General features: G+C 44.5%; 1 protein-coding gene across 2 annotated transcripts in view; it reads right to left on the reverse strand.

The window, feature by feature from the left end:
- ABCC4 (ATP binding cassette subfamily C member 4) overlaps positions 1-27,646 on the reverse strand; it is a 370,199-nt gene that overhangs the window by 305,615 nt on the left and 36,938 nt on the right. Inside the window, exons 3-5 of one of the 2 annotated variants that reach the window (XM_053217139.1) lie at positions 24,239-24,366; positions 22,857-22,985; positions 22,315-22,352 (exon numbers count right to left, since the gene is read on the reverse strand). The gene's annotated coding sequence lies outside the window, so the exon portion shown is untranslated. Of the gene's footprint in view, positions 1-22,314; positions 22,353-22,856; positions 23,011-24,238; positions 24,367-27,646 lie in introns of those variants that run through there. The other variant, XM_027065098.2, reaches the window with a different exon arrangement.

Genomic DNA, 27,646 nt, shown 5'->3' on the forward strand with positions numbered 1-27,646 from the left:
GAAGTGAGAGAAAATATACTTCTGTTGTTGAAGCCCCCAGTCAATAGTATTTTGTTATGGCAGCCCAAGCTAATATACTAGCAGAAGATAAAAGAATAAAGAGGGTCATATTAACAGGATTTTTTTTTAAATCACAGAATGCTAAAACAATCCTGAATTTGTACACATCTAATGATTTAGCATCAAATATATAAATCAGAAGTATGGGGGGGCACCTGGCTGGCTCAGTCGGTAGAGCCTGCAACTCTTGATCTCAGGGTTGTGAGTTAGAGCCCCACATTGGGTGTGGAGATTACTTAAAAATAAAATCTTGGGGCACCTGAGCGGCTCACTTGGTTGAACATCTGACTCTTGATTTCGGTTCAGGTCGTGATCCCAGGGTTGTGGGATTGAGCTGAGCACGGAGCCTGCTTAGGAATTTCTCTCTCTCTCCCACTGCCCCTCTCTGCTACTGTCACATGCTCTCTCTCCTTCTCTCTCTATAAAATAAAATAAAATAAAATAAAATAAAATAAAATAAAATAAGTCAAAATTATGTAGAATCAAAAAATCATCTGATAAATCCACACTTGTAATTAGAGACCTTAACACATCCTTCTTAGAAATTTTGATCAAGCTTGATCTAACAGATATGTAGAACTCTGTGCCCAGCAAACAGAGGATTATTAAGTGCATATGAAACATTTTTATGAATTTATTTTTGAGTGGGATTTTGTTTAGGTTTTTGGATGTTCCAAGAAAACCTTATTTTTTAATTAAGTATATAGTTGTCACTTTTATGAATTTATTAAGCTGAAAAATGATTAAAAGAATTAATATCATATAGAAAACTTTTGTTGACCATGATGCAGTAAAATTAAAATACATTTCAAAGCAATCACCCCGAAGACATACACCAAGAGACCCAAGCAGGCTCTTTGAAAAGGATAACAGCATAGATAAAGGCCTGGAAAGATCAATAAACAAACAACAACAACAAAAAAAAAACAGAAAAAGAAAGAAGGCAAAAAACTTTAAGTTTGAGATTGAAAAAGGATGTGTAAAATCAGAATACGATAAAACAATTTAATGCAAATGAAAGTCAACAATATATTTTAGTAGTATATGATAAGTTTACGTTAACAATCCAAAGATGGTTTAATACCAGCAAATAATAACAGATATGAGGAGAAAATCTACATAACTATATTGATAGATTATAAAATCATTCAATACCAATACACAATTAAGTCCCCCTACTCTACCCAAAAAGGTAAACTACAATTAGAAAGGGAAATCTCTTAACCTATTAAAGGGAACCCATGAAAAACCTGTATTAAATTTATATACTGTTAGATATTAGAAAATATCTCTTCAAGATCAGGAACTAGATAAGAAATCTCATTACCACCACTTGCATCAAATATGTCTATCTTCTTCCAGAATAGCACTTTAAAACACTTTCATTCAGAGAGGGCTTCCTATTCCCTGAATATATTACAAATATACTTTGATAAGAAAAATAAAACAGATCCAAAATGAAGATGTGGGATCCAAGAAGCAACACAGATCGATAAGATTGTCCAACGTTTTAGAATTATGGGTAGGGACACAATTATATTACAATTTGAAAGCTTAGGAAATTTATTCAACTCCTTCTTTGCTATCCAACAAACATTTTTCATATTCCATCGTGGTAAGTGTTTAAAGTTTTCATTTCGGAAAATTTCAAACATACCCAAAAGTAGAGAGAAGAGTACAGTGAACTAATGTTTTGTCCACCTTGTTTTATTACACTCTCTACTTTTATTGGAGGTGCCTCTGGCATTTAACACAACCCCCAGACAAAATATAATTTCACCCACTGGAATTTCAGACATTCCAGTACATATCTCTAAGAGATAACGACTTTTTAAAAAGATAATCATCAGGGCACCTGGGTCACTGTCGGTTAAGCATGGGACTTTGGCTCAGGTCATGATTTCATGGTTCGTGAGTTAGAACCCCTCGTGGGGCTCTGTGCTGACAGCTCTGAGCCTGGAGCCTCCTTCGGATTCTGTGTCTCCCTCTCTCTCTCTGCCCCTCCCTCACAATTTGTCTCTCTCGCTCTCAGAAATAAATAAACAGAAAAAAGAAATAAAAAAAAAAAAGATAATCACCATACCATTATCACATTTCATAATCACCTTACCATCTAATACCTAGTCATCCTGAAGCTGAATATAGATATTTTGCACTATATTCTCAAGAATATCTTGAGAAACTTTGTCAGATGCTTGCTAAAGTCTTAACAGAATCTCACTACAGTTTTCTTCTAACCCATGAGCCTTTATGAGCTAATGTATTTAATTTGGCATTACATTTCTTTATTTATTGAACCTAAGAGGTTGCGCCAATGATCATTGCTTCATTTTCTAAATCTTTAGAAGCCATCGGTTCAATCATGCACTTTGGAATTTTACACGATGGGAGTTTGTGGAATGATTCATTTGTTCCCTTTGAAACACGGGATAAATAGCTGCGGTCTTATCTTGATACCACTCCTTTTGTCATCATGATGCAGTAACCTAATCAGATAGCTTTCCACCCAACATCGTAAGTTAAAAATTAAAAATAAGTTTGAAGAGAGGTACGGACGTGCGGAGGCCCGCCGCGGTGGGACAGAGGCCACGGGCCCCCCCTGTAGGCAACTCGCTCTACTTGCCACAGTTGTCGGGAGGCTGGTTCTGGTGAAAATGCCACGATGTCTACCTTTGCCCTATACACCCTGGTTTAAAAGCTGGGAGAAGTGACAGATCAGTACCTCAGACTCTTGTCATATTTCCATGCTCACATCACTTCCCTGTCCTGACTTCAAGCCGCCTGAATATCAAGGGATATGCTTTAAGCAACATATAAGTTGGCTTAAGAAAGATTTCTGGGGCGCCTGGGTCTCTCAATCAGTCAAGCGTCCAACTTCCGCTCAGGTCTTGATCTCGCAGTCTGTGAGTTCGAGCCCCACCTCGGGCTCTGTGCTGACAGCTCAGAAAGTGGAGCCTGCTTCGGATTCTGTGTCTCCCTCTCTCTCTCTGCCTCTCCCCTGCTCATTCACTCTCTCTCCCTCAGTCTCTTTCTCTCAAACAAACATTAAAAAGATTAAAAATTTTTTTTTAAAAAAAGAAAGATTTCAGCTCTGGGGCGCCTGGCTGGCTCTGTTGGGGGAACACACAACTCTTGATCTCCGGATTGTGAGTCTGAGCCCCACATTGGGCATAGAGATTACTTAAAAATAAAATCTTTTAAAAAAAGAAAAGAAAAGAAAGGTTTCAGCTCGGAGACAGAACTCTAGGAGACCTGAGTGGAGTTAAAAGGGCAGATACAAGGGTGGACAGGAATAGAAGTGGTTGAGATGGGGGAGGGGAGAGCAGGGGGAAGGCTGGCTTGGGGTCCAGAGGACACTCAGACACTTCATGATCTTCCCTATCTGTCATGGGCTCACTCAAAACTCAAGAGGCTGGTTACGTAGACACAGTGAGCCTTCTTTTTTTTCTTTTTAATTTTTTTAACATTTATTTATTTTTTGAGAGACAGAGACAGAGTGTGAGTGGGACAGGGGCAGAGAGAGAAGGGACACAGAATCCGAAGCAGGCTCCAGGCTCTGAGCTGTGAGCACAGAGCCCAACGCAGGGACTGAACTCACGAACCATGAAATCATGACCTGAGCCAAAGTCTGATGCTTAACCAAGTGAGCCACCCAGGTGCCCCACGGTGAGCCTTCTCTTGCCCTCAGTTCTGCTCTTCTGGGAAGGGGAGTGAAGTATTCTCTACGTCTGTGTTGGGAAACCGTGGTTACAAATGCGTGCACAGTGATGATCCCAGAAGTTGGGCATGGCCCTCAGCGAGGTGTGGGGAGTCTCTTTCCCCCAGGTCTGGGAGGCATTGTGCTTCAGCTACCCACGGTGTTTCTGACAGGTTCTCCTGTGACCTCCAGGGCAAGTTCTTGATTTATTTGATCCACTTCCCCAGGGCGCTCCCCCATGGCTCTGTCTAATCTGAGTTCTCTGAGAGATGTCCCTATACCTTGCCAGATTTTCCCCGAGCCAATTTGGGCAAAAGCCAAAGGGGCTTCAATTAATTCCATCCTTTTCATGTTCTGGGTTTATCATTGAAATCGAGACCTTTCTTCCATAGGGAAATTGAAAGCTCTCTTATTATGAATGAAAACAGAAGCAGCTAGTTAACGACATCAGTTCTTAATTACCTGTTCTTTGTTTTATGGCTTGGCAGGTTTTTCTGATTTGAAAGAAAAGAAAAAAGGATGTTTTTGCACGGGCGGGCGCATGCACACGCACACACACACACGCACACACGCACAAGAAAAGTGCTAGTGCTCTCAACATTTCTTTAGCATACATTTGGGTTTTAATGCTGGTCTTCAGGTGCATAGAATTGGCTTTGTGGGTCTCCTAGTGTTGAACTGGGTAAACTCAGGATCAGGAGTTTACTAGAATGAAAAAGTCATCTGTGTGACAGAACGGGCCTATAGCTTTTGTCTTCCCACTGTTTGGTGTTTTCTCCACCATCTGTGAATTATTCTATCTGGGCTTTCTGGAAAGCCTCCACAGATTTATTCCTTCCTTCCTTCCTTCCTTCCTTCCTTCCTTCCTCTCACTCTCTCTCTTCCTTCCTCCTTCCCTCCCTCCCTTCTTTCCTTCCTTCCTTTCTTCCATCCTTCATTTTTTCCTTCTTCCCTTTCTCTCTCTCTCTTCCTTCCTTTTCTTTCTTCCTTCCTTCCTCCCTCCCTCCTTCCCTTCCTTCCTTCCTTCTTTCCTTCTTTCCTTCCTTCCTTCCTTCTTCCTTCCTTCCTTCTTTCCTTCCTTCCTTCCTTCCTCTCACTCTCTTCCTTCCTCCTTCCCTCCCTCCCTTCTTTCCTTCCTTCCTTTCTTCCATCCTTCACTTTTTCCTTCTTCCCTTTCTCTCTCTCTCTTCCTTCCTTTTCTTTCTTCCTTCCTTCCTCCCTCCCTCCTTCCCTTCCTTCCTTCCTTCCTTCTTTCCTTTCCTTCCTTCCTTCCTTCTTCCTTCCTTCCTTCTTTCCTTCCTTCCTTCCTTCCTTCCTCTCACTCTCTTCCTTCCTCCTTCCCTCCCTCCCTTCTTTCCTTCCTTCCTTTCTTCCATCCTTCATTTTTTCCTTCTTCCCTTTCTCTCTCTCTCTTCCTTCCTTTTCTTTCTTCCTTCCTTCCTCCCTCCCTCCTTCCCTTCCTTCCTTCTTTCCTTCTTTCCTTCCTTCCTCCCTTCCTTCTTTCTTCCTTCCTTCCTTCTTTCCTTCCTTCCTTCCTTCCTTCCTTCCTTCCTTCCTTCCTTCCTTCCTTCCTTCTTTCCTTCCTGTCCCTTGTGGTAAAATACACATAACATAAAATTTACCATCTTACCCATTTCCTGTGCAGCTCAGTAGTGTTAAGTTCATTCACACTGATGTACAACCAATCTCCAGAATGCCTTTCAGGTTGCAAACTGAACTATACATCCAACCACTCATCTCCTGTCCCCCAGCCCTTGGGGACCACTCTTCTCCTTTCTGGCTCTATGAATTTGACCACTCGGCGTACCTCATGTAGGTGGAATCCTACAGTATTTGTCCTTTTGTGTCTGGCTTATTTCACTCGGCACATGTCCTCAAGGTCCACCCATGTTGGAGCGTGAGCCCACACAGATTCTTCCACCATCCACTTGACTTTTTCTGGGCTTTCTCCTTTCCTCCACTTTCATCCAATTGTGCTAACAACAGATAAATCTGTCAATTTAGAGGTTTATTCTTTTCAAGATGGAGAGAAACAAGAGAGTTGAAGGTAAAAAGGCATAACTGAGAGAAGGGCAAGGAAAAGAAGGTGGGTAGGGAGGGTCTGGAAGCATCGCTGCAACAGTAGAAACCGGGTGGAGAGGGAGCTGCAAAGCATCAGAACTGGGGGTGACAGAAAGGGACCCTGGTCACCATGCCCCAGAGAAATTCTGAGGGGGGAAATCTTCCTTATCACATGTCCTGCCTTCAGGTAAAGAAATGGCATTTTGGGGCACCTGTGTGGCTCAGTCTGTTAAGCGTCCGACTTCAGCTCAGGTCAAGATCTCACAGTCCGTGAGTTCGAGCTCCGCGTCGGGCTCTGTGCTGACAGCTCAGAGCTTGCAGCATGATTTGGATTCTGTGTCTCCCCCTCTCTCTGCCCCTCCCCCGCTTGTGCGCGCGCGCGCGCGCGCTCTCTCTCTCTCTCTCTCTCTCTCTCAAATAAATAAACATTAAAAAAAAAATTGAAGGGGCGCCTGGGTGGCTCAGTCGGTTGAGCGTCGGACTTCAGCTCAGGTCACAATCTCGCGGTCCGTGAGTTCGAGCCCCGCGTCGGGCTCTGGGCCGATGGCTCGGAGCCTGGAGCCTGCTTCCAGTTCTGTGTCTCCCTCTCTCTCTGCCTCTCCCCCGTTCATGCTCTGTCTCTCTCTGTCTCAAAAATAAATAAACGTTTAAAAAAAATTTAATAAAAAAAAAATTGAAAAATATCTGATAACCGCCCCCCACCAAAAAAAAAAAAAAAAAAAGGGCAGTAATGGAAAAAACAAAACACAGATAAAAATAAATAAATAAATAGCAAAGTGAAATGTTGAAACCCAGTCACATCAATATTTACACTAAATGTAAAACACACTAACACTCTAATTAGGGGCGCCTGGGTGGCTCAGTCAGTTAAGCGTCTGACTTCGGCTCAGGTCATGATCTCATGGCTCGTGAGTTCGAGCCCTGCGTCGGGCTCTGTGCTGACAGCTCAGAGCCTGGAGCCTGCTTCAGATTCTGTGTCTCCCTCTCTCCCTGTCCCTCCCCCCACTCGTGCTCTCTCTCTCTCTCAAAAATAAACAAGCATTAAAAAAAAGAAATCGCATTTTATTTTTATTTTTTAAACATTTTATTTTTAAATAATCTCTAAACCTAATGTGAGGCTTGAACTCAGAATCCTGAAATCAAGAGTCTCATACTCTACTGACTGAGCCAACCAGGCACCCCAAGAAATTACATCGTCTTTTTATTTCATTTATTTATTTATTTAAAATTTATTTTTATTTTGAGAGAGAGCACAAGCATGGGAGGGGCACAGAGAGAGGGAGAGAATCTCAAGCAGGTTCCATGCTGTCAGCCCAGACTCCTATGTGGGGCTCAAACTCACAAATTGTGAGATCATGACCTGAGCTGAAGTCAAGATTTTGACGCTTAACCGACTGAGCCACCCAGGTGTCCCAAGAAATTACATTTTTAAATTGATCTGTGCCAACCTATAATAAATTTGTACTATTATCAATTACTACCTGTGTTGTATAACAAAAACCTCCTATTTCTGTTGCTGATAAAGGGTTACAGACTAAGAGAGAAAGAAAGAAAGAAAAGAAAGAAAAGAAAAGAAAAGAAAAGAAAGAAAGAAAAGAAAAGAAAGAAAGAAAGAAAGAAAGAAAGAAAGAAAAGGAAGAAAGAAAAGAAAACAAAAGAAAAGAGAAGAAAAGAAAAGAAAGAGAGAGAAGGAAGGGGGAAGGAAGGGAGGCCCAGTCTGTGGTGCCCAGCATTATATTAGAAAGGGCCAAACTCCAGGGATGGCCACAACAAATCTTGAAATTTTCCCTTAGTCTAGAACTCACTCTTCATTTATTAATACGTTGGATGTCAAGAAACAGGTTTTTATTGGGCTCTTAATTATAGTGATGGCTTTAGAAAGTTGTTACTTCTCGGAGATGTTGAAGGTATCTGATCTGTGTGGATCAGCTAAAATAGCTGGAGCCTTGCCCCTCCCCCACCCCGTGCACATCTTCCTGCCTTATATGAACACAGGAAAAGTATCTACCGAAGCCTCCAGCCTGAAGCTCTTACAGATGGGGCCTGTGGCTTCCTATGTCCAACCATACCGAAGGAAAGGCACAGAATGTTGCCTTGGCAAAGTGGCCCAAGTGAATTCTTTGTAGAATTGCAATATGTAGGTTGGAATTCCTGTGTATTGGTAAGCCTTAGCTAGTTGATGCTGTGGTTACAATTTCCTGACTTTCAGTGGCTTACCATGATCAAGGCTTATGGAAGATGGGCTGCAGGCCGGCTGAGGTTCTGGTCTTCATTCCACAAGGCCGTCAAGCAGTCCTCTCTGGGATATACTGGTCTCAGGACAGGGGGCAAAGAATGACGGTGGAACCAAGGGAAAGATCTTAAACGAAGCAGCACCTATCACTTCCACTCGCTTTTCATTCGCCAAAACAAACCATTTGGCCAAGCCTGAGCTTGCTGCACCAGTAGCTAGGAAGAGAGACAAAAATACAGCCTACCAATCGTACAGTGTCAGAGAATGGGGAGGGGACTGAGCTCACAGAACCTGCTGCGTGAACTAGGTTATGCCTTCTTTGCTCACAACTCTTTGCCCAGTAAATATCTATGTCTTTCATCCTAACCTTGTGACGCTGTGCAGCGGGTGCGGTGGATGGTGGCGGGTGGGAGGGTCTGGCTAACCTTGACCCTGTGTCATTTCTTTATGGCCATCCTTTTGTGGTAAGAAGGAACTCAGCTGTGCACACCCAAACCAGCTCAGGTCAGACCCCTTGTCTAGGTTCCCCAACAAAGGCCAGTGGCTCCACAAATGTGCCCAGTGTGAACCTCATCCCTTCCCGCCTTCTCAAAATTTGGCTTCTGTTCTTTTCCCCGAATCTCTCTTCTGCATCATCAAATTCTTCCTTGTTCCTGAATCATTCCCATCAGAACACGAACATGCAGAACTTTCTCATCTTAGAAACAAAAACATGGCCCTTGAGGACATTATGCTAAGTGAAATAAGCCAGACAGAGAAAGACAAATACTGTAGGATCTCACGTATATGTGGAATCTAAACTGAATTCATAGATACAGAGAATAGGTTGGTGGTTGCCCAAGGCAGAGGGTGGGGTGGGCAAAATGGATGAAGGGGATCAAAAGGTAGAAACTTCCAGTTGTGAGATAGATAAATCCCGGGACGTAAAGTATTATGCTTAATACCGCGGTTAACAATACTGTGTTGTATATGTGAAGGTTGTGAAGAGAGTAGATCTTAAAAGTTCTCATGGCGAGAGAAATCATTTGTACCTATGAGCGGTGATGCAGGTTGACTAGACCTATTGCGGTGGCCATTTTGCAATACATACATGTATCGACTCATTTTGTTGCCTACCTTAAACTAATACGATGCTCTATGGCCATTATATTTCAATTAACAAATAAAAACAAACTCTTTTAAGCCCTCAGCTCCTGTGGTCACTGCCTTATGTCTACTTCTTTTTCCAGAAAAGCATTTTCAAAAAATTGTCTATCCTTAACTCTTTTTACTCTTCTAACACTTAGTCATTCACTAACCCACCTCCCTGTGCCTTCACCTCCATAATGCCACACAGCTCACATGTGCGGAGATCACCAGGGGTCTCCATGTTCGAAACCCAGTGGATGGTTTTCAGTCCTCATATGTTGGTGTCTTCAGGGCACTCGATGCCTTTGCCCACGGGGTTCACTGAAACACTCTCTTCTCCACGCTCCTGTGACAAGACACCTCCTGGTTTTCCCTTATCTTTCTAGACACCCTCTTCAGAAGGTGACTGACTGACTTCTTTTCTGACCTCCACACATTTATATCCCACTGATCACTTGACCTGCCCACTGGGACGCAGCCCAGGCTTTTCAAGCTTCTTAGGTCCAAATCTGAGTCCTTGACCTCCCTTCCAAAACTTGTTCTCTGCCCTTCTCCCTCATGTCATGGCACTTTCACAGGTCGAGATACACACTCCAAAAATGCTGTAATTATTCTCGACACTTTCTTCTCTCCTCTGTCACCTCTAGCCCATTTCCCAGCCCCAAAGTTTCTACCTAAAAACTACCTCTTGACTCTGTCTCTCTCTTTCACCACCTCACAGTCTAGGCTGTCATCATTTTGTGCCCACAGAATTACAAGAACCTTCTCAAGAAAGCCTTGTTTCACTATTAGTGAAAGAGGATTTTGAAAACCCTGAGAGATTTGTTTTGGCCAGAATTTGAAGAGTTTACAACGTCACTATTTGGAATTTGTGATTTGAAGGAAGGAAGGAAGGAAGGATTAAACACTGTTGTGCTTTATTCAATAATCCCTAGGCAAGTTCCTGTAAAACATTTTGAACACACGAACACACACACAAGACATATCAACACAGCTGTGCATTACAGGTATAGTTTTCATCGGACCAACTCTTGAAGAGGGGCATTCTGGGTGTGCTGGATTGGAAGGGAGAGGAAGCAGTTCCAGGTTTTTCCAGGTGATCTGGGGGGGGACCCACTCCCACCCCAGCAGGGATCCTGGGGTTCTGTCTCTGGTATCCCCCAGGACCTAAGGCAAACTACAGAATGGAGTTCTCATCATCCACCATCTGCCAGGTAATTTTCAAATGAAACCCAGAGTACCCCGGGGGATGATGCCTCCACCAGGCAGATAAGAAAAGTGTCAAGCAGGGGCGCCTGGGTGGCTCAGTCGGTTAAGTGGCCGACTTCGGCTCAGGTCATGATCTTGCGGTCTGTGAGCCCAAGCCCCATGTCAGGCTCTGTGCTGACAGCTCAGCCTGGAGCCTGTTTCAGATTCTGTGTCTCCCTCTCTCTGGCCCTCCCCCATTCATGCGCTCTCTCTCTCTGTCTCAAAAATAAATAAATGTTAAAAAAAAATTTAAAAAAAGAAAAGTGTCAAGCAGTCTGGCACTGTGGCATTTACAATTGAGTCAATAAGCATCTTGAAATATAAAAATTGTTACCTTTTGGGGCACCTGGGTGGCTCAGTCAGTTAAGTGTCTGACGTCAGCTCAGGTCATGATCTCGAGGTCCATGAGTTAAAGCCCCATGTCAGGCTCTGTGCTGACATCTGGGAGCCTGGAGCCTGCTTCAGATTCTGCATCTCCCTCTCTCTCTGTCCCTCCCCTGGTCGCACTCTGTCTCTCTCTCTCAAAAATAAAGATTAAAAAATTTAAAAAAACTACTAAAAAATTGTTACCTTTTTATTTTTGAAGGAAATTAAACCACACAAATGAAACCATAGCTTTCATTCAAAACGAATGACATATCTGAACGCCAACCAAATCATAGCTCTGATTAGTTTTTCTTATGAGTCCCAATTTCTGATCATTATTACAGCCTGTGATACTGTTCAGTTGTTAATGAAACTAAAACATTTAAAAGTTAATTTTAAAATATGAAAGGGACCTATAAATGATCCATGCTGTGAAGCCAATTGCTTTTTTGTTTTTATATGCATTTATAAAGAAAGAAAGAGAAGAAAGAAAAAGCAGTGTCCATGCTGGGTCTGACTCATGAACTTCCTTTTCTCTCTCCTCTTCCTTCCTCTTCTTCAAAATAAATAAACCATTAAACTGATAACCTGAAACACCCCCCCTTCAACACCTCCTGATTCTCTTTAATAAGCGTTAGTCAGTGGTCTTTTGGTTGGGGAGAGGAGAGCAGAACCTGGTCTCAGCAACAGTGGGCACTTTCTGGAGAACGAGCACTTCACCTTGGCAATACTTGCTCCAGCGGCGTTGCTGACAGAGAACGGAGAAGAGGGGGTACATTTCAGGGGCTTTATGAACTAGCTGTGGATGAGTCAGTTCAATGGATCAGGATTTCAATTTCCCCTTTCTACAAAATGAGAAGTATTAGAGAAAATGGAGTGAAAAGCCCTTTGTGGAGCTGCATCAGACCTATAAATACGGAGCACAAACTGATGGCTGTTGGGGAGGGGAATGCACAGAAGCCAAGAAGGGGAGGGGGAGCTGCAGGCCTCGGGGTATGGAATGGGTAAGTCACGGGGATGAAAGGCACCGCACAGGAATTATCACCGGTGAGACTGGTAGAGATGTGGGATGACCGATGGTAGCTGTGCTTGTGAGCTCAGCACAACATAGAGAGGTTGAATCACTATGTTGTATACACAGGAAACTGCTGTAACACTGTGTGCCAACTACACGCAGTTTAAAAAGAATTTTTAAATGACCATTAAAAAGACACATTTTTACGGATGCAAAGTCTCATTGGTGTTTCCTTTTTTTTTTTTTTTTCTAGTAACTTCTACCCCCAACATAGGGCTCAAATTCACGACCCTGAGATCAAGCCTGGCATCCTCTACCGACTGAGCCAGCCAGGCACCCTGCCAGCAGATCTTCTTATCTTCTCGACAAGAAGACTAAAATGCCCAAGGCTACCAGGCTAGGGAGGTGGCAGAACTGGGGTTGGAAAGTCAGCTATTTGATCCCAAAGTCTGCATTCTTAACATCTGTTCTGCACTACCTCCATGTTCTCAGCCTTCATTCACTTCCTCAGGGTCATCGTCCTGTCGGTGTCCCTTCTCAGTGTCCCCACCCCGTCATACCTTTCTGCAGCCCACCCCAGCCTGCAGAACCGCGGGCCCAGCAGCAGCTGTGGTGTCTTACTGGTGCATGGCGCCATCTCGTGGCCAGATGGGACAACTGCAGGGATCAATGTTCCATCTATTAAGGACGCTTAGTCCTTTATGTCTGGGTGACAGCAGAGCTCTCTAGCTGTTCCCCCCCCCCCCACCTTTTCTTTAAACAGAGTAACATCGATATGAATCTGATCAGATAATTTATGTCCCTGTGTTAACTGGACTTATAGGCAGGAATAAGAAGTACACAAGCCAATAGAAATAGAAAAGTTGGGATACAAGGAGCAAAAATGTGGCTAGCGGCATTTTAAAATTATTATTATTATTATTTTAATGTTTATTTATCTTTGAGAGACAGAGACAGAGCATGAGCAGGGGAAGGGAAGAGAGAGAGGGAGACACAGAATCTGAAGCAGGCTCCAGGCTCCAAGCTGTCAGAGCCTGATGTGGGGCTCAAACTCATGAACCCCAAGACCATGACCTGAGCTGAAGTCGGACACTCAGAACCGACTGAGCCACCCAGGCACCCCGGGAGCATTTTATTATTAACATAATACCGATGCGTCTTTTCCTGACATGTTCAAGGACACACAAGTACAATCATGCACAAGGTAGTGCGATAGTGTTTTTCCCAAGAATATATAGCATTGTGAGAACAGACCTCCCTATGTACGTATATTCCCAATTTCAATAAATTTCAAACATAAGACAGCAATTTCAAAACCCAGTTACATATCTGCTCACCCTTACTTGCACACCGAAGAGTGGTCCATGACTCTTCTGTGGAAGTCTGACTGAATTCCCTGCCTGGGGATGTGATTTCAGGAAAATCTGAAGGTGCTCTGTTCTCCCCAAGCCTCTGGTACATGACTGTGAACGCTGGGAATTTCTCTGATAGAGACCAAAGCCTGTCTGTCAAGCGTTGTAACGTGCGTTTGCCGAATTATTTGGCAATTGGCACTTCTGCTGTAGAAGACAAGGAAACAGACAGGAGAAAACTCCTGTGTTAAGTATAGATAGTTTGTAAGAAAGCCACTCATGACAAGATAAACAAAACTAAGAAGATATAGTAAATATAGCTAGTAAGTCAATTGGCAGTCTGAAAGCCATGCTGAAGGTAGGTAGAATAAAAAGAATATAGAGCAGAACAATTAATATTCATCACAGACAGAAATACAGAAAGATCAAGTTTCCAGGCTTGCTGTAAGCTGTCATGTTTACATCAATCACACACTGGTGATGCCCAGTAGAGCTTCATTCTGGCCCCATACGTGTGCTGCCCAAGAAAGGGAGACAGAGTGCCGAGCAGTTCAGCAGGCCGGCTGGCGAGCTCCAGCTGTGGTCAGGTGTGCATGCCCGTGTCTCTGATCTAGCAGGTGGTGTAGGGGGTCCCTTGCACCTGCTGTCTGCCATGGGCCCCTTGCTCCAGCTGAAACACTGGTCCTCACGTCTATGCTGCCAGGAGGCTGATGCAAGAGAAAGAGACAGAGAGAGAGAGACATCGAGGGAGAGACACCCTCTGTGGAGAACTTTGTGTGATCCAGGATTCAGGCAGTGTGGTCCATATATCCCCTTTATACCCTGTCCTAAGGCCTGTGCACCTTCAGCCTCTGAGTCTTTCTGTTTTATGGGTCCTGGGGTAGCTCGCCTCAGAGGTGCTCTTGGAGGCTAACATCACACTCAGGTAATTACACGACAAGTACAGGTAAGGGCTGAATAGTTGGGGCGCCAGAATTTCTATATAGGAGGGGCTAAAGGATAACAATGTGTTGGGAAAAGAGGCCAGGAGACTGTCCTGAAGCTGCGTTTACTTGGTAGCTGCACTTTTTATTCAGAGTGATGGAGTTAAGGGGGGCGGGGGGGGGGCAGCTTTAAAACATCAGTCAGTGAGCTTAAAGACGTTTATCCCGGGACGGTTCAGTAGGTTAAGCCTCTGACTCTTGGTTTCGGCACAGTTCATGATCTCACAGTTGGTGAATTTGAGCCCCTCGTCGGGCTCTCCACCGACAGCGTGGAGCCTGCTTGAGATCCTCTCTCTTCCTCTCCCTTCCTCTCCCTCTGCCCCTCCCCTGCTCTCTTTGTCTCTCTCAAAAATAAATCAATAAACTTAAAAACAATTATCCTGGGAAGGGCACACACAGACTTAAATCCACACTAACCTCCAGATGATAACAGGTCCCCTCCGGACAGCACAGAGTGGCTTGGGTTAGGCAGAAGGAGGAGGGGAAAACCGCTAAGGAGAAAGGGAAGGGTAAAGAGAGAATGGCCATCATCGGGCTGGGAACTTGGCAAAGGCAAAAATCACAACCTAAATCACAACTTGGACTCAAGTGGGTCCTGCTAGACATCTGGCAAGTTTTAGAAAAGAAAATCGTTCTGGGCCTCCCAGCTAGCAGTTTAGAAATCTACATTTTCTCCCAAGTTACTAAAAAATGTATTTTTCACGCCAAAGAGACATGGCTGTCACCTGTGGTGCCCCTGCCTCGTATCGCAGTCCCCGAGTTCCTGGGGCTGTGTCTGCCGGCTCACCCCGAACTCTGCCGCATGCCAGGGGCCAGCAGGTTCTGTCTGCAGAGGTCAAACAAATTTTCCTGCAAATGAGAGTTGACCCAGTGCTTCTCGGCCCTGTCGTCAGCCCCCAGGGGCACCAGAAAGCTGCTCAGCAGGGTTTGAAAGAGAAGACCCTCCCAGAAAGAAGTACAAAGCTCTCGCACATCCCTGGGGCAGGTCCACGCACAAACCAGGTACCTGCGCACAAGTAGCCTACACAGGTGGCGGCTGGGGTGTGACTTGCACGCTTATCAGATGAGAGGTTTGCCCAGGCCTCTCTGTGCTCATTGGACCCTAGTGGGGTCTCTGATCTACCGCCTGGATAGGGTGCAATTTGAAGACGGAGGATAAAGATGAGGCTGCTGGGATGACAGGGCTGACCTGGGGCACGGTGGGGAGGGGAGACGGCAGGCGATTATTGGGTATCAGTTACGTGCCAGGTGGCGTGCTTGCTTTTCATGCACACTCATGAATTACACCCCGGGAGGGATTTTATCTGTCTCGTGCATCGTGCCCTGTACAAATTAGGCACTCCGATGGACCGAGGAATCACCTCAACTGCCCTGAGAAGATCGTAGCATTCTACAAAGCTTAAATAGGTTTTTAAAAAAAATTTTAAATATTTTTGTTTGTTTTTGATACGAAAAAGAGTGTGAGCAGGGAAGGGGCAGGGAGACAGGGAGACTCAGAATCCGAAGCAGGCTCCAGGCTCTGAGCTGTCAGCACAGAGCCCGACTCGGGGCTTGAACTCACGGACTGTGAGATCATGACCTGAGCTGAAGTTGGACACTTAACCGACTGAGCCACCCAGGCACCCTAAATAATTCTGATAACAAAATTAGTTCGTGTGGCCCAAAGTTGGGCGAGTGGGGATTAGTGATGTGGGGCAGAAGCCGCAAGAGCAGGACAGGTGGTACCTGTGGGCCCCCTGGTGCTCAGGGGCGACAGGTCAACACAGAGCATGCTTCTGCTCATTTCCTAATTGTACATCCCACTTTAAATTTTTTTTTTTTACCGTTTATTTATTTTTGAGACAGAGAGAGACAGAGCATGAACGGGGGAGGGTCAGAGAGAGAGAGACACAGAATCTGAAACAGGCTCCAGGCTCTGAGCTGTCAGCACAGAGCCTGACGCGGGGCTCAAACTCACGGACCGCGAGATCATGACCCGAGCCGAAGTCGGACGCTTAACCGACCGAGCCACCCAGGCGCCCCTGCACATCCCACTTTAATAGTAAGCTAAATATATCCTCCAACAATGAAGTGTGGCACTACTCTATGCTCCAGAAATCCCACCACGAGGTACACAGCCAGGAGAATCGAAAGCAGGGATCCAGCAGACGTACGTTCACGTTTGTAGCAATATTATCCACAGTGGCTAAAACACAGAAGCAGCCCAAGCGCGCATCGACGGGTGAATGGGTAAGCAAAATGAGTTATGTCCACACAATGGAATATTACTCAGCCTTAAACAGGAAGGGGACTCGGACTCGCGCTACAGCATGGATGAACCTTGAGGACATTATGCTCGGCGAAATAAGCCAGTCACGCCAGGACGACTGTAGCGTATTTTCCCTTGTAGGAGGTGACAAGAGCAGTCAAATTCAAACCAGAAGGTAGAATGCCGGTTGCCAGGAGCTGGAAGGCAGGGCAGTTGTTGTTTCATGGGTGGCAAGTTGCCGTTCGGGAAGATTAATTAGTGATTTTGCCGATGGGAAAGTACTTAATGCCGCAGAACAGTACACTCAAAAATGGCTAGATGGGAAATTTTACGTAACCTATATTTTATTACAATTAAAAAAATTTTTTAATGTTTATTTATTTTTGAGAGAGAGACAGAGACAGAGATAGAGTGTGAGCGGGGGAGGGACAGAGAGAGAGGGAGACACAGAATCTGAAGCAGGCTCCAGGCTCCCAGCTGTCAGCACAGAACCCAACTCGGGGCTCAAGCTCATGAACCACAAAATCATGACCTGAGGCGGAGTCAGACGCTTAACTGACTAAGCCACCCAGGCGCCCCTATTTATTTATTTTGAGAGACAGAGAGTGCGAATGAGAGGCAGAGAGAGAGAGAGAGAGGGAGAGAGAGAGAGGGGGGGGGGAGAGAGAGAGAGAGAGAGAGAGAGAGAGAGAGAGAGAGAGAGAGAGAATCCCAAGCAGTCTCCACACTGTCAGCACAGAGCCTGATGCGGGGCTTGATCCCACAACCATAAGACCATGATCTGAGCTGAAGTCAGACGCTTAACCAACTGAGCCATCCAGGCGCCCCTACAATTTTCTTTAAAAGTTAAAAATATATGAACTTGCCCAAGATCACACTGGCTAGTGGGAGTCCAGCCCAGCTCTGCCATTTCCACAGCCCCTGCGCCTTCCTTGCCACCACAGTGTCCTGCTCCTTTCTGTTACCGCCTGGCATCGGTGCCATTATAGAAGCAGACGTTGACCTGGTCGCACGTGTCATTTTCCCCTCTTTGCCCCAGCGACCCCAAGCCTCTTGCTCACAATGCATTGCTGTACCTGGCTTGACAATGGGACCATCTCCGTGTGACATAGAATTCTATTTTTAAATTCCAGGTTGAGAGTTGATTCACTACAGAATAACCAAGAGAAGGCAGTTCCAACACCAGATGATCATATGGTTATGAAATCATCATCCAGAATCCTGTCTAGAATTTACTCAAATCCATATTAATTCAGAAAGATGTGTGGGGAGAGGATGAGGTTTTTGACAAGGAGTCCAGAGATGAGGATTCATTTCTGGAAGGAGCTGTCAAGTGGTAGGAAATATTGAAGTGGCATAGGCATTTTCTTCGAAAGATCTTTAATCTTCCTAAAGAAGCCAGAAAGTTTCTCGGGGGAAGTTCGGGAGGTTTTCTGTGAGCCAGCAGGCTGACACAATGCATGCCATAACTCACACCATTTCTCCACCGGTGCGGGGAGGTGTAGACGCTGTATAGGATTCTGGAGTGGTCTCGCCAGGCTTGGATACTACTGGGGTGACTTGGGGGGTGTCAGCCCGAAGTCAAGAAGGTCCAGTGATGTGTTAACCAATGACAATGAAGAAGGACAGAGGTCTAGAAGGTGCTAAAAAAAAAAAAAGTTACTACCAGGCCCATATAGACAAAGAGTGAGACACCTGGGCCAGGTAACTGATGTCCGCAAGGAACAGTTTGGAGCTAGACTTGTAGAAGGAAGTGCTGAAGTTAGTGAGCGTTAGAGCAGAGCGGTTCTCTGAACGGGGCCGCTGGGACAACCCTACGCAACCCGTTAGCCACTCGCGATCCTGAGCTGTGTTTTAGGTCCTGTCCTGAACGTGTGTTCTATTTCACAATGAAGAGAAGGAAAGGTGCGCTGTATGTGCGCAAGGACTGGGGTTCGCTGTGCTTCGGGCTGTTTTAGGCACCATCCCTGCTGTGGCCCATCTTCGTCGTTGCAGTTCAGTTAGGAGCTGAAGGGGAGGCTGTTCCCGGTTTCATGTTCTGCCTCCTTTGAAGTTTCAGGGTGTTTGTGTTAACGCTGTGGTCTGGGGTGGGAAGCCTGACTCAGTGCCGCTCTGGCCCTTCCCCCCCCCACCCAGGGATGTGCAGGGGAAATGTCCCCACAGGGTCTCCATACTGTGCATTCAAGGACAGATTTGGGCGACATCGAACATCAAGAGAACCAGCACAGCTCATGCTTGTCTGGGCCTAACAAAGGCTCTTCCCCGACTTTATGACAACTCCTAATTTTGTTTGTTTATTTACACGAGAAAGGCCTGAGTCTTTCTACCCTGGGTAAAAGCCAAATCAAGCAGTTTGATTCCACTATATATGGTAGCATCTGACCAATGTGAAAGTGGGAAGGACTTGGCTGTTTGGAAAACTCAGCTCCGATTTATAAATCTGGCTCTTTCTGAGTGTAATACTGTGCATCAGACTTATCGAATAAAGGGACAAATAATTCAGTAACACTTTTCTGATGTAACCACCACAATCCCAGAGTGGGTTGCGTTGTTAATTTCTCCCAGCACTGCTTGCTTTAGCAGACCACCGTTCACCTTACCACCTAGCAAGAGTCCATTATACTTGCTTGAAAGCCACTTTAGAACGAGGGTGGCCAAGTGAAAACACGTTTGGCAAGACGATACATTTTATAATTTCCTGCAATAAAACTGGAATCATCACTTGTGATTACATTAGTATAATATCAGAGAGATAGATATGGGACATCTACTTCCTGATTTTAGATAATTTTCAGTGACACAGAGCAAGAAAGACAGTTTTTGTTCATGATGAGTTTCACTAAGGGATACATAGGAACATGGACACATCTCTTTATCTCCTCGTATCTGCCCATTGTCAACATATCAGTATTTCTCAATCAGGCTTCTTAAGAATATCTGATAGCAGTGAAATCTTTTTTTTTCTTTAAAATTTTTTTAAAAAATTTATTTATTTTTTGAGAGACAGAGCACAAGTTGGGGAGGGGCAGAGAGAGAGGGAGACACGGAATCTGAAGCAGACTCCGAGCTGTCAGCACAGAGCCTGATGCGGGGCTCAAACTCACAAACCGTGAGATCATGACCTGAACCGAAGTTGGAGGCTTAACCGACTGAGCCACCCAGACGCCCCTGATAGCGGTGAAATCTTAAGCAAAGGGTTTAAGAGATTGATTTTTCCCTAAGTCCCAGTAGAGAATAATTTTTTCCAGGTATTTCAAGACCTAAGAATGAAAGTATATGTCTAGAGATCCACTTTCTTTCATTTGCATAGTTCCCTTTATCTTACTGCTGCCTAAAAACAGTAAAATTTCATTGCACTATGATGTTGTGAAGAATTGATAAACTTACTCTAAAATGTATGTAGGAAAACAAAAGTCCACCCGAATCAAAGTTTAGATAGTTTTGAAAGCTTTCTTGATGAAATTAGGTGTGAAAGTGAGTTTTTTTTAAGTTTATCTATTTTGAGAAAGAGAGAGAGAGACAGAGAGAGAGAGAGAGAGAGAGAGCATGTGCAAGTGGGGGAGGGGAAGAGAGAGAAGTGGAGAGAGAACCCCCAGCTGACAGTGCAGACCCTGATTTGGGGCTCAAACTCACAAACCACGAGATGATGACCTGAACTAAAGTCAGACACTTAACCAACTGAGCCACCCAGGCACCCCGTGAAATCAATCTTAAAAGGGGAAGGCAGGGATGTTTAGGCCAGTGAGGCAGCCTTGAGGGGGGGTTGTGGAACTTGGGTTTCTTTGCCGTGAAGACCTGAGAGCTGGGGGGAGTCCTGGCTGATACAGGCCTGTTCCACCCGGGGTTCCAGAGCACAACACTGAGGTGGGGGTGGGGTGGGGGTGGGGGTGGGATAGACTTGAAGGAAGTAAAGAGAATCAATCTGCACAGCACTCTGTTCCTCTCGGGGCAGAAGGACACCTACCCATAGTCACAGAATGTAGTCTCTGCTCGCGTCTAGGAAAACTGACTACTTTGTCACTGAGGCGATGGATGCCTTCACACACGCAGTTCTCAATTTGCGTTGTTGTTTTGTTTTGTTTTGTTTTTAAATATTTTAAGTAATCGCTACATCCAATGTGGGGCTCGGATTTATAATCCCAAGATCAAGAATCGCATGGCTGAGCCAGCCAGGCGCCCCTCCATATGCACTGTTAATGTTTCTATGATTTCCTATTTCTTCTCCCCCAGCATTTTAGTTTGGAAATTTTCAAGCCAGAGAAGTTGAAATTATGACACAAACAACCTTCAGGCCGGACACCTTCATCCGTATTCACCAAACACTGACATCTTGCTTTATATACTTGATTTGCTTTATGTGCTTATTTTTCAGAACCATTGGAAAGTAAGCTGCTGACGCCTCAACCTTATTCCTAAATACTTCTTTTTTTTAAAATGTTTATTTATTTATTTTGAGAGAGAGTGTGTGTGTGAGTGGGGGGGGGGGAGCAGAGAGGGAGAGAGAGAATCCCAAGCAGGCTCCTCGCCGTCAGCGCAGAGCCCGATGTGAGACTCCATCCCACGAACTAGTGAGAACATGACCTGAGCTGAAACCAAGAGTCGACCGAGCCACACAGGTGCCCTCTAAGTATATCTGTCCACCTAAGAACAAGGACATTTTCTTACATTACCACAGCGGCACTCTCACACCTGAGGAACATATCATTGCTACACTAATGGTGTCTATATAGCCAATCTATAGATTTTCTGGATTATTCCAATGATGTGTCATGTGCAGCCTTAAAAAAAAGTCAGTCCAGTTCAGGATCTAGTCAAGGATTTACACTGCTTTAGTTTTCAGGTCTCTTAAGCCTGCTTTCACTTAAGCAGAACTTCTGCCTGGGCCTCACACAGAGGTATGTGATGTTTGATCTGCTCTAATTTAAAGCAATTTTATGTCTTTAGAAACTGAAGCAATAGGTTTCATCTGAAGATTGAAAAATGTAAGGTATTAGCTTGTGTGTTTCGTATCAAAGACTTTTTAAAAATATCTATCTATTTCTTTTGTGGAAGAGACAGAGAGCACATGCAAGTAGGGGAGGGGCAGAGAGGGAGGGAGAGAGAGAATCCCAAGCAGGCTCCGCCTTGTCAGAGCAAAGCCCATTGTGGGGCCCGAACCCACGAACTGTGAGACCATTACCTGAGCTGAAGTCAGACACTTAACTGACTGAGACACCCAGGGGCCTCTCGTATCAAAGACTTTTTATAATATATGATTTACCATTCTTTAACAGAACTGATGTGCTCAAAGACGCTTTGTTGAAGGTAGCTTTTTAAAAATGTTCCTTCTGGGAAAAAAATATGATGTCTGGCTTTAATAAAATTTCTATCAAAACCACCATGTCCTGGGGCACCTAAGTGGCTCAGTTGGTTGAGTGTCCGACTCTTAATTTCGGCTTGGGTCATGATGCCAGTTTGTGGGATCAAGCCCCACATTGGGCTCCAGGATGAGTGTGGAGCCTGTTTAAGATTCTCTCTTTCTCCCTCTGCGCTTCTCCCCTGCTTACACTCTCTCTCAAAAAAAAAATCATAAAAAACCACGTCCTTACTGTCTTCTAAAAATGATATTCATGTACAAAATCTTTCTGATAAAACTAACAATAAAAATTATTTAGTATTATAAAAAGCAGAAAGAGAGGACTTTCCTACCAGATATTAGGATATATGTAGACATGGAAGTAATAAATATGGGATAGTTTCTATTACTAGTAGAAGAATACACAAATGGACCAGTAAATTGGAATAGAGACATAGGACCATGTGCTTACACGAGAACTTAATACGGGATGAAAGTCACAATGATAATGAGAAAAGCTTGGATTGTTTAGCAGGTGGAGGAGGGGATGGGCTCGTTACATGGAAACAAATAAAACCAGATCCTTACCTTGAATCACGAAATGACAGACTCCAGATACACTTCACCTGTGGGTGAAAGGTGCATTTCCATAGTTACGTATTTGAAATGCATTAGCCAGATGTGCTTTGGAATTCAAACCTTTTCAGATTTAAAAGGGCAAGATGGTATATATACCATACATATTACATAATACCCCCAACGGGATCTCGGGTAGCATCCCACAGTCAGACACTTCAGTATTTCTGTAGTAAATCATATAAAGACTAAAGTAGACTCAGCTTGGTTCCAGCAGCACTTTGCTGGGCTGAGTATCCAAATCTACCTTTTTGCCTTCTCCACCTTGCTCTCTGCCTGGGAGGTAGTCTCTCTGGACCTCACCACAGGTTCCCCTACCCTCTGGCAGAAAGAAGAGGAGGGAAGGGTGGGGTTTCTCAGGCCAGCTCTGGCTCGTCTTCCCACCGAAGGACCTAGTTTTGGTAAGGTGGCCTTCTCCACAACACCTCTCACCTGATTCCAGGAATCATGCCCTTCCCCTTGCCTCTTGTGACCATGGCAACGTACTGTCTCACCTGGGCTGTCTACACCATTGTCCCTGTCTGGGAGCAACACGCCAATGTCTGGGCACACTCTGGGTTGTCGTGACTGTTGGTGTGGGCATACTACAGGCGTCGCAGAGAGCAGGGCTGCTGCTGAACATCCTACAAGGCACAGGGCAGCTCCTCACAAAGTAGAATTATTGTTTGGCCCAAAATGTCAATAGTGCTGAGGTTGAGAACCCCGTTCTACACTTTAAATAAAGTCCCTTATTAAAGTCCTCTCAAATTACCCCGTGTGAGTGTGCCATCCGTTTCTAGCTGACGGACACGGTGCCAGGTTTGTGAAAGTCTGGAATACTAGATCTCAGAATTGTGCACCAGAGATTATGAGCTGCAAAAGAATACACAGGGGGACATCTTGCTATCCTAGGGCAATGAAAGACTCTAAGCAGAACTTGAAAAGCACAGAATACAGAGGAACGTGATCACATTAAAATTCTGAGGCTGCTGGTCTCAGGAAGGACACCACAGACAAATGAAGGGATGCCAGGTTGGGGGAAGAGACAGGAAATGTGTAATACTGGTAAGGGGCTACTCTTCAGAGTATAAAAGAAATGCCTGCAAATCATATAGGAATCCTAAAGGAAAAATGGGCAAAGTCAGAAGAGGAAAAACTAAAAGGTTAAAAGCATGTGAAGTGACGCTCAAATTCAAGTTTCCAGATAAATGCAAATTGAAGCAGTGGTATCACTTTATACTCACTAATCTGCCAAAAATGTAGAGGTTGCATAATGCTAAGTGTTGGCGGGGATGCAGGGACACACAGAGACTCCCGTGTTATATGAAGGGGGAATGGGGATTTCAAAAGAACAAATTAAGGGAGCAGCTTCATACAGGGCAGAGAAGATGTTAGATCACGAATGAGGTGTAGGACTAACTCAACCTTCTGCACCTAAAATCAGAAATGAAAGGGAGTACGCGCGCGCGCGCACACACACGAAGTTAGGAGAGACAGAAAAGAGGAGGAAGGAAGGGAGGGAAGAAGGAAGGAAGGAGAAAAAGAATCTGCACATCTTAGCTTGTTAGAGCAAGGTACTAAAAGCTGATGGGAGGCAGAAACCGCGTGTGATTCAGCGGGAGGGACCGCGAGCAGGGTGTTCGGAAGCCTGCCTTCTGCTGGTGACTGTCGCAAGGCGCGGAGAACACGCGGTCCCGCCCTCTTCAGGTCCAGGTGCGCAGACCAGTCTCTTCCGGCAAGAATTTACTTCCTTTTGCAGGCAGGTGGCAGTGTGAGAGGAAGGAGGGTAGGAACAGGAAATATGCTGGGCCCGTGACAGGAGATATTGTTTGATTTTGAAAAATGAAAATTCATTAAGTTTCCTCCACCCTCCTCCAACCCAATAAAAGCTGAAAACCTGGAACGATTTGTTTCTCCAACGCTGAGAGTGTCCACGGGACCCAGGGCATTCAGTGCTAAAACGTAGAAGGACTGGGCAAACCAGAAGGATTGGTTGGTGTCTCTAATCTCAGGATCTTCATTTTTCTAGGAAGAATCATAACAGCAATAAATGGTGTATATTTAGCACTTTCTCTGTGCTCTACATGTATAATGTCATAATCCTCAAACCAACTTAGAAAGGAGGTATTTGTGATATAAATTTATTAGTCTGGAAGAGCTCATGGATTCCACCACCCCCCCTTCAATCACAGCTGTGTTCACAACACCTTGACAGTCCTCTAGGTGTTTTGTGATTTAAACAGGATTTTTCTCATATGTCCGTCTTTGCAGGCTTAGTTCTTTTTATTTTTCTATGGTTAATTACAGTGGACTCTTCCCCCTACCTCCACCTGCAATTATGCTTCCAATTCCAGGAAGCTTTACACATGATCAAAAAAACATTTAAAGTTTGGTGTCTCTTAGTAACTTTGACAATGGGATAGTGAACAAAATTTGGTTGAATTCTTCCAGAGAAATAATTTCTTCTTTTCTCCCCAGAGGAAGGTAAACTCAAAACACTTGCAGACTAACCCAAGTGGTACGTCTCTTTTTTGTTTGTTTCTCAGATTCTAATCCTGTAAATCTTTATGCCAAAAAGGAGACTTTAAAATGTATTTACATCTGAAAAGAAATCAAAGTGCACAAAATTCTGGCAAAGTAAGAGACAAATAACTATTTATAGACAGAATTATTTAATTTTTATTGCTAGTTATTGGAAGAATGTTTTATAGTGTCCTAATTAAGCCCTGGAGTCAAGATATTGGCAAAAGAGTTTTAAGAAATCAGTTGAAATCTTATTATATTTATTTTATTTAAGTTTATTTATTTTGAGAGAGACAGAGAGAGAGAGCACAAACAGGGGAAGGGCAGAGAGTGTGGGGGGGGCAGAGGATCTGAAGCAGGCTTTGTGTGGACAGCAGAGAGCCCGACTTGGGGCTCGAACTCACAAACTGCAAGATCATGACCTGAGCCAAAGTCAAGTGTTTAACTGACTAAGCCACCCAGGCACCCATAAAATCTTATTTTAATGATACAAGAAAATAAGTGGAGTGTTTTTGGGTGGTTTTTCATTTTAAATTGCAGGATTTTCATCTTAAATGTAGAATCAGGCATACCTTTTCTGGGAATTTAACTCACAGTGTGATGAAGAAAAATATAATGTACTGAAAAAGAAGTTTATTGGACTATTTTTTTTTTTGAGAGAGAGCTCTTTCCACTAAAAACATGCAACTAATTTCCTAAAGAATCTAAATAGGAATTGAGACTAGGTAGCACAGCAAAATCTGCACAAATCTGAACTTCCAGGATTCTCCTCATTTGGGAGAGATTCACTTATTGTTACTTCCTGATAGGTTATTTGATTTGTTAGAGGTAATTTCTTTTTTTTTTTTCAATATATGAAATTTACTGTCAAATTGGTTTCCATACAACACCCAGTGCTCATCCCAAAAGGGGCCCTCCTCAATACCCATCACCCACCCTCCCCTCCCTCCCACCCCCCATCAACCCTCAGTTTGTTCTCAGTTTTTAAGACTCTCTTATGCTTTGGCTCTCTCCCACTCTAACCTCTTTTTTTTTTTCCTTCCCCTCCCCCATGGATTTCTGTTAAGTTTCTCAGGATCCACATAAGAGTGAAAACATATGGTATCTGTCTTTCTCTGTATGGCTTATTTCACTTAGCATCACACTCTCCAGTTCCATCCACGTTGCTACAAAGGGCCATATTTCATTCTTACTGCCACGTAGTACTCCATTGTGTATATAAACCACAATTTCTTTATCCAATCATCAGTTGATGGTGTTAGAGGTAATTTCTATGCCCAACGTGGAGCTCAAATTCACGACTCTGAAATCAAAAGTCTCATGTTCTATCACCTGAGCCAGACAGGTGCCCCAGGTTATTTGATTTTTAGGGATATTTTTAAACATTAAGTGTTTACTTTATTACATTTGGCCACTTTTATTTCTGGCATAGAGTGGATTAGGTATCCTATATAACCTTCCTGAAACAAAACACCTACAGTCAGTACAAAAAAATGGAGGGGCACCTGGCTGGCTCAGGTGATAGAGTTTAGCATCCGACTTTGGCTCAGGTCATGATCTTGTGGTTTGTGGGTTCAAACCCCACATCAGGCTCTGTGCTGACAGCCTGGAGCCTTCTTCAGATTCTGTGTCTCCCTTTCTCTCTGCTTCTCCCCTACTCACGCTCTCTCTAAAAAAAAAAGAAAAAGAAAAAGAAAACATTCAAGGGGTACCTGGGTGACTTGGTTGGTTAAGCGTCTGACTCTTGGTTTTGGCTCAAGTCATGAATTCATGGTTTGTGAGTTTGGGTCCAGTGTCGGGCTGGGTGCTGACAAGTGCGGAGCCTGCTTGGAATTCTCTCTCTTCCTCTCTCTCTCTGCACCTCCCCCTTCCCCCATACTCTCTCTCTCTCAAAATAAATAAACTTAAAAAAATTTTTTAATCCAAAAATATTTTTTAATTGAAGTTCATTTATTTTTATTTTGAAAGAGAAAGAGAGAGAGAGAGACAGAGAGCACGAGTGGGGGAAAGACAGAGAGCGAGAGAGAGAAGAATCCCAAGCAAGCTTCACACTGTTAGTGCAGAGACCAACGAAGGGCTCAAACCCACGCACCTGAGATCATGACCTGAGCCGAAATCCAGAGATGGATGCTTAACTGACTGAGCCATGCAGGCGCCCCTTGAAAAATATTTTTAAATGCACACCTGAGCTAGTGAAAAAGCAAAGGAAATCTTTAGAGGCGAAGAAATGAAGAGAAAACACAAATATAGAAAGGTAAGCCAGCTTTGAAGCCAGTGGCTACCCTGAGGGATCCCTGGTCACCGAGATCTTAGTTCCAAATTGGCCATAACAGGGGGTCCTAGCGCCAGGCAACACTGGAGACTGGATCAGAGGACTCTGAAGTTGTTCCCACCCCAAAGTCACGACTGCAGTGGGCAAAATTAAAAGGCAGTGCTTCACCACCTCTGCCACCATCGCCATCACTGTCCCCTGGGTGATGGTAAAGGAATGTCCTGTCTCAACCTTGCATTTGAGGATGGGGACAAAAGGAAGTTACCTGAGAATTCCTAACCACAAGTTGACACTCACTTGGGTGTGGCACTAGAATTCACGCTTTGAATGGCTAGTAAAAGATGATAATTTAGTGTAAAGCAGTCTGGGGCGCCTGGGGGGCTCAGTCCTTGGGCGGCCAACTTAGACTCAGGTCATGATCTCGAGGTCCGTGGGTTCTAGCACCATGCTGGGCTCTGTGCTGACAGCTCAGAGCCTGGAGCCGGCTTCGGATTTTGTCTCCCTTTCTCT

This window comes from Acinonyx jubatus, chromosome A1 (assembly GCF_027475565.1).
Source record: "Acinonyx jubatus isolate Ajub_Pintada_27869175 chromosome A1, VMU_Ajub_asm_v1.0, whole genome shotgun sequence".
NCBI lineage: Eukaryota > Metazoa > Chordata > Mammalia > Carnivora > Felidae > Acinonyx > Acinonyx jubatus.